At 39.8% G+C, this 12,568-nt stretch overlaps 1 pseudogene; it reads right to left on the reverse strand.

The window, feature by feature from the left end:
• Nucleotides 1–310: 310 nt before the first annotated feature.
• LOC109871159 (putative sodium-coupled neutral amino acid transporter 11) lies at nt 311–10,990 on the reverse strand (annotated as a pseudogene).
• Between the last annotated feature and the right edge of the window lie 1,578 nt (nt 10,991–12,568).

Below are 12,568 nucleotides of genomic sequence, written 5' to 3' on the forward strand. Positions count from 1 at the left end.
TGTTTTTCCCATGTTACCCCAGTACTTGGGGAAAAACACCCCTTTTCTAAAAAACCACATTTCATGAAATAACAATAAAAAAATGTCAACTGTAGCTACTTATTTCCATTTATAGTTCTTGCCTAAGCATGACCATCATCCACATACCACATTTATTTTACCAAACGTAGCTTTAATGTGTCAGAAATTGGACATTGTTCTTAGGGGGACACTACCAATGGACAAACACCTATAGCTCTGGCTCTATATTAATCATTGATGGGTGAATAATGACATTAAGGCAAGAGGACAATACTGTAGGTAGCCTAGTTTTCAAATGGAGCCTTTTTATGATCGTTTTATTCATGTTATAGCGACATCATGTGGTAGGTAAATACATGCACAATTCAAGGTGGAACTTCACTGTTTCACAATTTGATATACAAATTGATAAATGCATTGCGTATTGGCACATTATCACACATACATCATAGTCAAATAGTAAATTGTGACACACACATTCATTGCAAAGTTCATTATACATTTTTCTGCAGTCTTAAATGTTGTACCAGAGTAGGGAAATAAGTCACAACAATTCAAAGGACATCTGACTTACATTTAACACCAGAACAATACCCAGACAGTCGTAGGCCAAGGATAGCAATGTAAACGCTGCAACTATAAGCAAGGTGACAGCCACATGGGCACGGTTGTTGAGAGACCCATTAAAAAAAAACATTGGTTATTACCGACAGACATATGAGAGAATAAGGAACTGTTGTTCGTACGTGATTTGCATTCAAATGAATGAACACTGAGCCTGAAGTTATGAAGTGCCATATTATCAGTAAAATCATACAGCGCATTCGGAAAGTATTCAGACCCGTTGACTTTTTCCACATTTTGTTACGTTACAGCCTTGTTCTAAAATGGATTTTCTCATCAATTTACACACATAACCCCATAATGACAAAGCAAAAACATAGTTTTTTTGTGTAAATGTATATGGAAAAAAATAACATTGAAATATAACATTTACATAAGTATTCAGACCATTTACTCAGTACTTTGTTGAATAACCTTTGGCAGCGATTACAGCCTTGAGTGTTCTTCGGTATGACGCTACAAGCTTGGCAGACCTATATTTGTGGACTTTCTTCCATTCTTCTCTGCAGATCCTCTCAAGCTCTGTCAGGTTGGATGTGGAGCATCCCTGCACAGCTATTTTTAGGTCTCTCCAGAGATGTTAGATTGGGTTCAAATCCGGGCTCTGGCTCGGCCTCAAGCCATTCCCGTGTTGTCTTGGCTGTGTGCTTAGGGTCGTTGTCCTGTTGGAAGGTGAACCTTCGCCCCAGTCTGAGGTCCTGAGCGCTCTGGAACAGGTTTTCATCAAGGATATCTGACTTTGCTCTGTTCATCTTTCCCTCGATCCTGACTAGTCTCCCAGTCCTTGCCACTGAAAAACATCCCCACGGCATGATGGCGCCACCACCATGCTTCACCGAAGTGATGGTGCCAGGTTTCCTGGCATTCAGGCCAAAGAGTTCAATCTTGGTTCTCATGGTCTGAGAGGTCTTTAGGAGCCTTTTGGCAAACTCTAAGCAGGCTGTCATGTGCCTTTCACTGAGGAGTGGCTTCTGTCTGGCCTCTCTACCATAAAGGCCTGATTGGTGGAGTTCTGCAGAGATGGTTGTCCTTCTGGAAGGTTCTCCCATCTCCACAGAGGAACTCTGAAGCTCTGTCAGAGTGACCATCGGGTTCTTGGTCACCTCCCTGAACAAGGCTCTTCTCCCCCGATTGCTCAGTTCGGGCGGGTGGCCAGCTCTAAGAAGAGTCTTGGTGGTTCCAAACTTCTTCCATTTAAGAATGATGGAGTCCACTGTGTTCTTGTGGACCTTCAATGCTGCAGAAATGTTTTGGTACTCTTCCCCAGATCTATGCATCAACACAATCCTGTCTCAGAGCTCTACTGACAATTCCTTCAACCTCATGGCTTGGTTTTTGTTCTGACATGCACTGTCAACTGTGGGACCTTATGTAGACAGGTGTGTGCCTTTCCAAATCATGTCCAATCAATTGCATTTATCACAGGTTGGACTCCAATCAAGCTGTAGAAACATGTCAAAGATGATCAATGGAAACAGGATTCACCTGAGCTCAGTTTCAAGGCTCATTGCAAAGGGTCTGAATACTTATGGGTCTGAATACTTGTGTAAATAAGGTATTTTTTTGTTATATATATTTATTTTTTTGCACAAATTTTTAAAACCGGTTTTCACTTTGCAAATGATGGAGTACCGTGTGTAGATTGATGAGGGGGAAAAAATATTTTAGAATAAGGCTGTAAAGTAGCAAAATGTGGAAAGAGTCAAGGGTTCTGAATATTTTCAGAATGCTTTGTATCTAAGTTCGCTCTGTATCTAAGTTCCCTATCTACCATGCTAGACTGCTAGCTACACCAGGTGTGAGAGTTTGCTGTACACCACAGTAGCAATATTGACTAGCTAGTTGTAATGGTTCTCTTCATCTGAAGGAGAGGCGGACCAAAGCGCAGCGTGGTGGTTATTCATATTCTTTAATTGATAAAGAAACTACACATGAGATAACTAACAAAAACAACAAATGTGAGAAAACCTAAAACAGTCCCATCTGGTACAAACACAAAGACAGGAACAATCACCCACAAACACACAGTGAAACCCAGGCTACCTAAGTATGATTCTTAATCAGAGACAACTAATGACACCTGCCTCTGATTGAGAACCATACTAGGCCGAAACATAGAAATACCCAAATGATAGAAAAACAAACATAGACTGCCCACCCAACTCACGCCCTGACCATACTAAATAAATACAAAACAAAGGAAATAAAGGTCAGAACGTGACACTAGTAGACATCTAACATTAGTATGTTAATATAAACAAAGACACTTGTAACTAGCTAGCTAATTTGGGGACTAGCATAATATAGATTTAACTTGTCCGAATGGACAAGTAAAAAAAATATTTTTAAAAATCATCACTATGTCAAACAATTACTCCAATCAGAATTAGATCAGAGAGGCCAACATTGGAATAATATTAACATCTATTTTTAAAATAATAAATAGAAATTCCTACTTGTCAAAGTGTAGGTGATATGCATATTAGTTACAACCTCATGTCCAAACCGATGCTGACATGAGGGAGGCGCCAGAAAATGTAGCCACACTTTAATGACACTTTTAATTACATCAATATGTACTAAATGCCAGTCATTTTTGACAATTATAATGGTCACAAGACCAGGGATTGGAGGACCATGCCTGTTGTGAACCACACATCAGCTACCTTGAATCTGAGTGGAGGGGGTCAGCATTTTAAAACTATAGAGAACAAAAAGATAAATGCAACATGTAAAGTGTTGGTCCCATGTTTCATGAGCTGAAACAAAAGACACCAGACATTGTCCATGCACACATAAAGCTGATTTCTCTCAAATTCTGTGCACAAATATGTTTACAACCCTGTTAGTGAGCATTTCTCCTTTGCCTAGATAATCCATCCACCTGACAGGTGTGGCATATCAAGAAGCTGATTAAAAAGCATGATCATTACACAGATGCACCTTGTGCTGGGGACAATTAAAGGCCATTCTAAAATGTGCACTTTTGTCACACAACACAATGCCACGAATGTCTCAAGTTTTGAGGGAAAGTTCAATTGGTATGCTGACTGCAGGAATGTCCACTAGAGCTGTTGCCAGCTGTGAACCTCGACATCCAGCTGTTTCTCCTTCGGGATCGTTTGAGTAAGCCACCCAGACAGCTGATGAAACTGTGGGTTTGCACAATCAACAGCCTGATTAACTCTATGCGAAGGAGATTACTTGATTTTGAGCCCTGGAATTATTTTATGAAGACATATTTGGTTGCAATTGTAATGTTTCAATATTTTTTGTGTCTTGCCTCTCTACCATAAAGGCCTGATTGGTGGAGTGCTGCAGAGATGGTTGTCTTTCTGGAAGGTTATCCCATCGCCACAGATGAACTTTGGAGCTCTGTCAGAGTGACCATTGGGTACTTGGGTACCTCCCTAACCAGGGCCCTTTTCCCCCAATTGCTCAGTTATGGACAGGCGACCAGCTCTTGGAAGAGTCTCGGTGGTTCCAAACTTCTTCCATTTAAGAATGATGGTGGCCACAGTGTTCTTGGAGACCTTCATTGCTGCAGATCTGTACCTCGACACAATCCTGTCTTGGAGCTTTACGGGCAATTCCTTTGACCTCACGGATTGGTTTTTGCTCTGACATGCACTGTCAACTGTGGGACCTTATATAGACTGGTGTGTGCCTTTCCAAATCATGTCCAATCAAATGAATTTACCACAGGCGACTCAAGTTACAAAAACATCTCATGGATGATCATTGGAAACGATGCACCTGAGCTCAATTTCAAGTCTCATAGCAAAGGGTCTGAATATTTATGTAAATATATATATTTTTTTATTATAATTATTTTGCTCAATTTATAAAAACCTGTCTTCCCTTTTTCATTATGGGGTATTGTGTGTAGATTGATGAGGGGGTATGAATACTTTCAGAATGCACCATACCGCTCGAGTCACAAAACACTCCAGAGGACAAGTTGTTATTATACTGATGCCAAGACAGAAGTAAACAAATATAGCCAGGTCATCGTTCCTGCAGTAGTTTTCAAAGAAAAAAGAGATAAGAGGTTAGAAAAAGAACACTTAGTGGAGAGTGATTAGAGACATACCATGAGAGTGTTTTACCTTGCGTGTACCCAGTGAAGGTAGCATAGCCAGTCGCAGCAAACAGAGCACTGACAATCAGAGAAGAACCAACAGACGTGAGTGACACGAGACCAAGACTTGGTTCCTCCAGAGAGCCATAGATCATAAACTATAGTGATGGCTGATATAGGCTGCAAGACAAAAGTATATAGCAAAGTATTACAATCTACCAATAGTCCAAAGCTACATTTTTGTGTCGTTGTTTTGTGTGGATTTCTGCTATTATGAAACTTGATTGGCATTATCATACAATATGAAGCTGTACACACATAGGATATATTAGAAGAGAACTCAAAAGACAACACCAACAGCATAAATTGCATTCCATCGTGTAAATACTCATGCATTCAGTGTCGGGGGACTATGGACACAGAGTAATTGGATTAACATTTTATTAGCCATTTCAACATTTTCAAATTCTAAAGGAAGTGGTTTCAATAGTCGTTTATTTGACTGAAATATCAAATAAAAATAGAATGCATTTCCGATTGGTTAGTAGAATGTGATATAGCGTGTGTGAGTCAGTGGCGCTTGTTGCCATTTAAGACGAGGGAGGATGATCATGTTTTAATGAGCATGGCCTTATTTCTATTAAGTATTGGGTGACTGTAATTCATATTCCATTCACCCAACCCAGTGTAATAGCGATACATTTAGGCTACTACATGATACTCCAATTTCCCTGTACCCATCGTGAGGTTACTACAACCTAGCCTATGAATGAACGTTTCAACGTAGCTGCACAGGTCGAGAGGAATTTGAGTAATCAAGGTGACAGAAAGACAGACTTCACTCATGCTGCCAAACATACCCTCGTAAAACAAACCTTCCTACTGATCCTCGACTTCGACGATGTCATTTACAAAATAGCCTCCAATACCCTACTCAATAAAGTGGATGCAGTCTATCACAGTGCCATCCGTTTTGTCACCAAAGCCCCATATACTACCCACCACAGCGACCTGTACGCTCTCGTTGGCTGGTCCTCGCTTCATACTCGTCGCCAAACCCACTGGCTCCAGGTCATCTACAAGACCCTGCTAGGTAAAGTCCCCCCTTATCTCAGCTCGCTGGTCACCATAGTAGCACCCACCTGTAGCACGAGCTCCAGCAGGTATATCTCTCTGGTCACCCCCAAAACCAATTCTTCCTTTGGCCGCCTCTCCTTCCAGTTCTCTGCTGCCAATGACTGGAACGAATTACAAAAATCTCTGAAACTGGAAACACTTGTCTCCCTCACTAGCTTTAAGCACCAACTGTCAGAGCAGCTCACAGGTTACTGCACCTGTACATAGCCCATCTATAATTTAGCCCAAACAACTACCTCTTCCCCTACTGTATTTATTTTTCACCTTTGCACCACATTATTTCTATTTCTACTTCGCACATTCTTCCACTGCAAATCTACCATTCCAGTGTTTTACTTGCTATATTGTATTTACTTCGCCACCATGGCCTTTTTTTGCCTTTACCTCCCTTATCTCACCTCATTTGCTCGCATTGTATATAGACTTATTTTTCTACTGTATTAATAACTATGTTTGTTGTATGTGTCGAACTGCTTTCCTTTATCTTGGCCAGGTCACAATTGTAAATGAGAACTTGTTCTCAACTTGCCTACCTGGTTAAATAAAGATGAAATAAAATAAATAAATAAAAACAGTGACACATTTAATACCGCCTTGCACACTCTTGCCTGCATCTAGCTGGTGTAGGGTGTAATCATTAGTCTAACAGCTGCAAATGAGAGCTTCTATTGGGCAAATTCAGGTATGTTTTTCCCCATTTTGTTCCGTTTGCTTCCGTTGAAGAAACATTTTTCAACGAAATCAGCAGAATTATTACACCCCTGATCACACGCAAACACAGTTCACTTTCATTACAGCCACATAAAAGCAGCATGCTCGCTTTGCTCGTTGTATACAGTATATAATTCCTTCTCGCAGCTATCTATGGCTACGTGCTCTCCTCTCCCCTTTTCCCTTCACTTGTGGCCTTCAATGCACAACACATCAGCTGTCTGTGGCCAGGTGAAAAAACCTTTCCAAGCCAAACCTCCATATCATGACCGCTAACCTCTACACACAGCCTACATCATTGCCACGTCATAGTCAATATAGCGACTAGAACTAACGCATTAGTAAACCCGCTACAATCATGCAGTACAGAGTACAGCCAGAAAGCAGTTTAGCAGTTACGCCGGCGGCCCCCGGCGGCAATACATTTATAAAACCAAAAGCTTACCTTGACATGGAGGACTTACAGTGTTGGATCGTCATAGACAGCTAGCTAATATGGCATCCCTCGTTGTTTGAGCAGGGTGTTTGAGTAGTCTAAACTAGCTAGCTATGTGAAAGTGAAAGTAAAAATTAAATACAACCAAATATCTCTCTCTCTCTCTCTCTCTCTCTCTCTCTCTCTCACTTCTCCTTAATTTTTGAACAAATTAATTTGTTTAAAATTGTTCAACTACTGTCTTTCTCTAACTTTGAGTCAGCTATTCAACATTTTTACGCTCTGCAGTTCTAGCTATTTGTGGCTTATGCTTTCAGTACTAGATTCATTCACTGATCCTTTGACTGGGTGGACAACATGTCAGTTCATGCTGCAAGAGTTCTGATAGGTTGGAAGACATCCTCCGGAAGTTGTCATAATTACTGTGTAAGTCTATGGAAGGGGGTGAGAACCATGAGCCTCCTAAGTTTTGTATTGAAGTCAATGTATCCAGAGAAGGACAGAAGCTAGCTGTCCTCTGGCTACACCATGGTGCTACCCTACAGAGTGCTGCTGAGGCGACTGTAGACCTTCATTGCAAAACAGTGTGTTTTAATCAAATTTTTGGTTAAAGTCAATATATTTAGTATGGTTTTATTTAAAAAGGATAACTTTTTAAATGTTTCTCTATTTACATTTTTATGAAATTCACTGAGGATGGCCCTCCCCTTCCTCCTTTGAGGAGCCTCCACTGGTGTGAGGGAATAGATTTTGACAGTGTTATTATATACATCTATGGTCCTAGGGTATCTGTTCTGATGATAACAGTGATAAGGATCAAAACAGTCAACACCATGGACAGTAAGGACACCAGGAATTACATAGACAGGTGCTTTAGCTCAGAAATGGAAGAATGAGTCATTGACTCCTAAAATCAATGTAACAATATGTGATTAAGTCTTACATTTCCCAGCTTTGATGTATTCAGGAAAAGAGACAGAGGAAGAGTGAACAGAATGGTGGATACTGAGATGACAAAATGTCTCACTGCAAGTGCGTGGCCCGGCCCAACTGCAAATAGCATTTATGAAAAATATGAATAAGCAACATACAATAACAAATGTGGTCTTTGTGTTTTGTGCTTAATTTAGCAAAACTTTGACCTATTTTTTGACTGTCACACCATTAGCATATCAATGCACATCGCTAAATTGTGGCTTGATATTGTTCAGATATATTACATTAAAGTAAAATATGCCATATTATACCTCCAGGTAGTCTGTGAAATACTTTGGTCAATGTGTCACCAGCTATGATGTTGTAGCTGATCATAGCTGGGGAAGAAACATACAGTTGAAGTCAGAAATGTACATACATTTAGGTTGGAGTTATTAAAACTCGCTTTTCAACCACTCCATACATTTCTTGTTAACTAACTATAGTTTTGGCAAGTCGGTTAGGACATCTACTTTGTGCATGACACAAGTCATTTTTCCAACAATTGTTTACATACAGATTACTTCACTTATAATTCACTGTATCACAATTCCAGTGGTCAGAAGATTACATGTACTAAGTTGACTGTGCCTTTAAACAGCTTGGAAAATTCCATAAAATTATGTCATGGCTTTAAAATCCTCTGATAGGCTAATTGACATCATTTGAGTCAATTGGAGGTGTACCTGTGGATGTATTTCAAGGCCTACATTCAGACTCAGTGCCTCTTTGCCTGACATCATGGGAAAATCAAAAGAAATCAGCCAAGTCCTAAGAAAAAATTATAGACCTCCACAAGTCTGGTTCATTCTTGGGAGCAATTTCCAAACGCCTGAAGGTACCACGTTCATCTGTACAAACAATAGTACGCAAATATAAACACCATGGGGCCACGCAGCCATCATACCACTCAGGAAGGAGACGCATTCTGTCTCCTAGAGATGAACGTACTTTGGTGCGAAAGTGCAAATCAATCCCAGAACAACAGCAAAAGACCTTGTGAAGATGCTGGAGGAAACAGGTACAAAATTATCTACATCCATAGTAAAACGAGAAATGTCCTCTGGTCTGATGAAACAAAAATAGAACTGTTTGGCCATAATGGACATCGTTATGTTGGGAGGAAAAAGGGGGAGGCTTGCAAGTCGAAGAACACCATCCCAAACGTGAAGCACAGGGGTGGCAGCGTCATGTTGTGGGGGTGCTTTGCTGCAGGAGGGACTGGTGCACTTCACAAAATAGATGCCATCATGCGGAGGAACATTATGTGGATGTATTGAAGCAACATCTCAATACATCAGTCAGGAAGTTAAAGCTTGGTTGCAAATGAGTCTTCCAAATGGACAATGACCCCAAGCATACTTCCAAAGTTGTGGCAAAATGGCTTAAGGACAACAAAGTCAAGGTATTGGAGTGGCCATCACAAAGCCCTGACCTCAATCCTATAGAAAATTTGTGGGCAGAACTGAAAAAGTGTGTGTGAGCAAGGAAGCCTACAAACCTCATTCAGTTACACCAGCTCTGTCAGGAGGAATGGGCCAAAATTCACCCAACTTATTGTGGAAAGCTTGTGGAAGGCTACCCAAAACATTTCACCCAAGTTAAACAATTTATAGGCAATGCTACCAAATACTAATTGAGTGTATGTAAACTTCTGACCCACTGGGAATGTGATGAAAGAAATAAAAGCTGATCTAAATCATTCTCTCTACTATTATTCTGACATTTCACATTCTTAAAATAAAGTGGTGATCCTAACTGACCTAAGACAGGGGATTTTACTACAATTAAATGTCAGGAATAGTGAAAAACTGAGTTTAAATGTATTTGGCTAAGGTGTATGTAAACTTCTGACTTCAACTGCAGTTATGTTACAATCCAAGTCCTCCCATACTGTACCTGTCCTCCCATACTGTACCTGAGATTTAAGACTGCTCAATCTATTTATATTTCAAAGTATTTCTGATTTATTTTAAAATGTCATCTCCAATCAAGACTTACCAATGAAAGGCTATATGAACTGCAATAAAGACAGATGCAAAAATCTGGTGAAACCAAAAGTTCTATGTACAAGTGACTGGCAGCTTTTTGTCTCCGAAAGATTCCCTCCTTTTATCAACAAGATGATAAAGTAGTCCGCAGGGAATAAACAGAACACCTCAATGTTAGCTGTTGACTTAAATCCTTTGTATCATCAAAGGAGTTCATCACAATCGTCACCATACAGAACTTATAGTACCTGTAATAAATGTTGCCAAAACCAGGAGCAAAATGTCAAAGGGAAGGCCTGCCTGGTTCAAGGAGCATGGCAAACCTGAAAAAAAAATTGTGTCATGACAAATCTTGCGATTTTGTTATTTACACATCCAACAAACAAGCAAGCAAGTAAGCAAGTAACATTTTACCAATGCATTCTCAATCTGGAGTGGTAAAATAACAACGTGTCAAAGTGTTTTGGTGGAATGGGGGTAATTGTGAGAATCAATAAAGGTTAGGTTATTAGTATCGTAGCAAGTGAGCAGTCTACTTGTTGAGCATTCTGGTCTCCACTTTCCTGTATCGATGAATTCATTTTAATGCAAGTGTTTCCATCAATTTATACATTTGCTGTCCGCATCTCTGCCATGAAATCAATTTGCTTGGCAGAATGTGCAAAACTTTGCTGATCTGAGTCGGTGAAGTCCGCCCATGAAAAACTGTGGCAGCGATGGGTGTGTTCCAGATAGGTCTAGACAATTTCTGGACAGGCTTGTGTAAAGTAAAACATCAGTATAGGCTACTACTGACGTGGTTCTTGAGACGTGAACTTACTTGGTCCTGTGTGGCTCGCCAGAGTTGTGGCTTGCCACGTGAGAGTTGTCAGAGTTGTGGCTTGCAACGTGAGAGTTGTCAGAGTTGTGGCTTGCAACTCGAGAGTTGTCAGAGTTGTGGCTTGCAACGTGAGAGTTGTCAGAGTTGTGGGTTCAACTCCCACAGAGGACCAGTATGAAAATGTACACACTCATGTATGTCGCTCTGGGTAAGAGTGTCTGCTAAATTACGGAAATGTAACCACAGGCCTGTACAGAATTGTGTAACTGGAATGAATCCAAACTATAAAATGGCTTCGACACCAATAACCAGTCGAGTGAAATTGACTTTTGAACATTAGTATTCAAATTTATAAGTCCTTTGGGCAGCTTTAGCTGACTGTTCATAGAGGTTTGGTCATGTGTTGGTATCAATTGTTACATTATGAAAGAAATGTATACTATACATCCTCCACTGTGTGATCAAGTCAGGTGAGGAAATGTAGGTCAGACTTGTTTTTCTTTTTACTTTAATCAAATGCGGTAGAGAAACAAAGCAGAAACACAAAATTAACCGCAAGAAAAACTGTTTGACTTCTGAAATTAAAGCTGTTCTGTCTGTGGTATCACCAACACAAATTTGGTTTGAAGTTTATGATAGTGTTTAATATGACACCAGCATCCAATGTTGGCACAGGAAAACATTAAAGCCTGCTTTATGGTGCACTGAAGAAAAAGGGTTCTTCATGCTAGAATATCATATCCTTTTTTTCCCCATTTTCACCAAAAATAACATACCCAAATGTAACCGCTTGTAGTTCAGGACCTGAAGCAATGATATGCATATTCTTGATACCATTTGAAAGGAAACACGTTGAAGTTTGTGGAAATGTGAAATTAATATAGGAGAATATATCAGATTAGATCTGGTAAAAGTTAAAACAAACAAATAAACATGTTTTTTTCATCATCTTTGAGATGCAAGAGAAAGGCCATACTTTCAGATAGGAGTCTAGGTGTAATTTAGATTTTGGCCACCAGATGGCAGCAGTGTGTGTGCAAAGTTTCAGACTGATCCAGTGAAGAATTACATTACTGCACAATATTTTGTATCAAGTCTGCCATGAGTTTGCCCAAATGTGCAATTGATACATTTCAAAATACATAACTATAGAGAACACTCCCGGGAATGTCATACATGATGGATCATTAGCTTATACACTAACTTTCACACATCAAGAATTTAAGCTTTCTGCCCATATAAGGAATGTCCATGTCCCTGAAAGTTGGCTGTTGTATACAACGTCATTCTAGTCACACTAGCACACGTTAGCAACAACCTTCCCGGTTTAGGGACTCCCATCCCGTAGAGGTTAAATGGTTCTACATCAGCTCTTAAGGTTCCTTTTAGAACTCTTGACCAATGAAGAACATTTGAGTTAAGTGTGGGGTTCTTAAGGTGGCATTTACAGTTCTTCAGAATTCTAAAAGTTTGAAATGTATGGAAGCCTGCCGATGTGTCCCTTTCATAGCATGACAATAAAATGAAGGCCACTCATAGATATGTTTGCTTGCCATTATACGGTGCCTTCAGTATGTATTCACAACCCTTTACTTTCCCCCCATTTTGTTGTGTTACAAAGTGGGATTCAAATGGAGTGTCATTTTTTTTTTATCAACGATGTACACAAAATACTCTGTCAGTGTAAAATAAAAAAATCTAACATTTGTCAAAATAATTATAATAATAATGAAAAAACACTAATATATATTGATTAAATATTCAACCCCCTG

This window comes from Oncorhynchus kisutch, linkage group LG26 (genome assembly GCF_002021735.2).
Source record: "Oncorhynchus kisutch isolate 150728-3 linkage group LG26, Okis_V2, whole genome shotgun sequence".
Taxonomy (NCBI): Eukaryota; Metazoa; Chordata; class Actinopteri; order Salmoniformes; family Salmonidae; genus Oncorhynchus; species Oncorhynchus kisutch.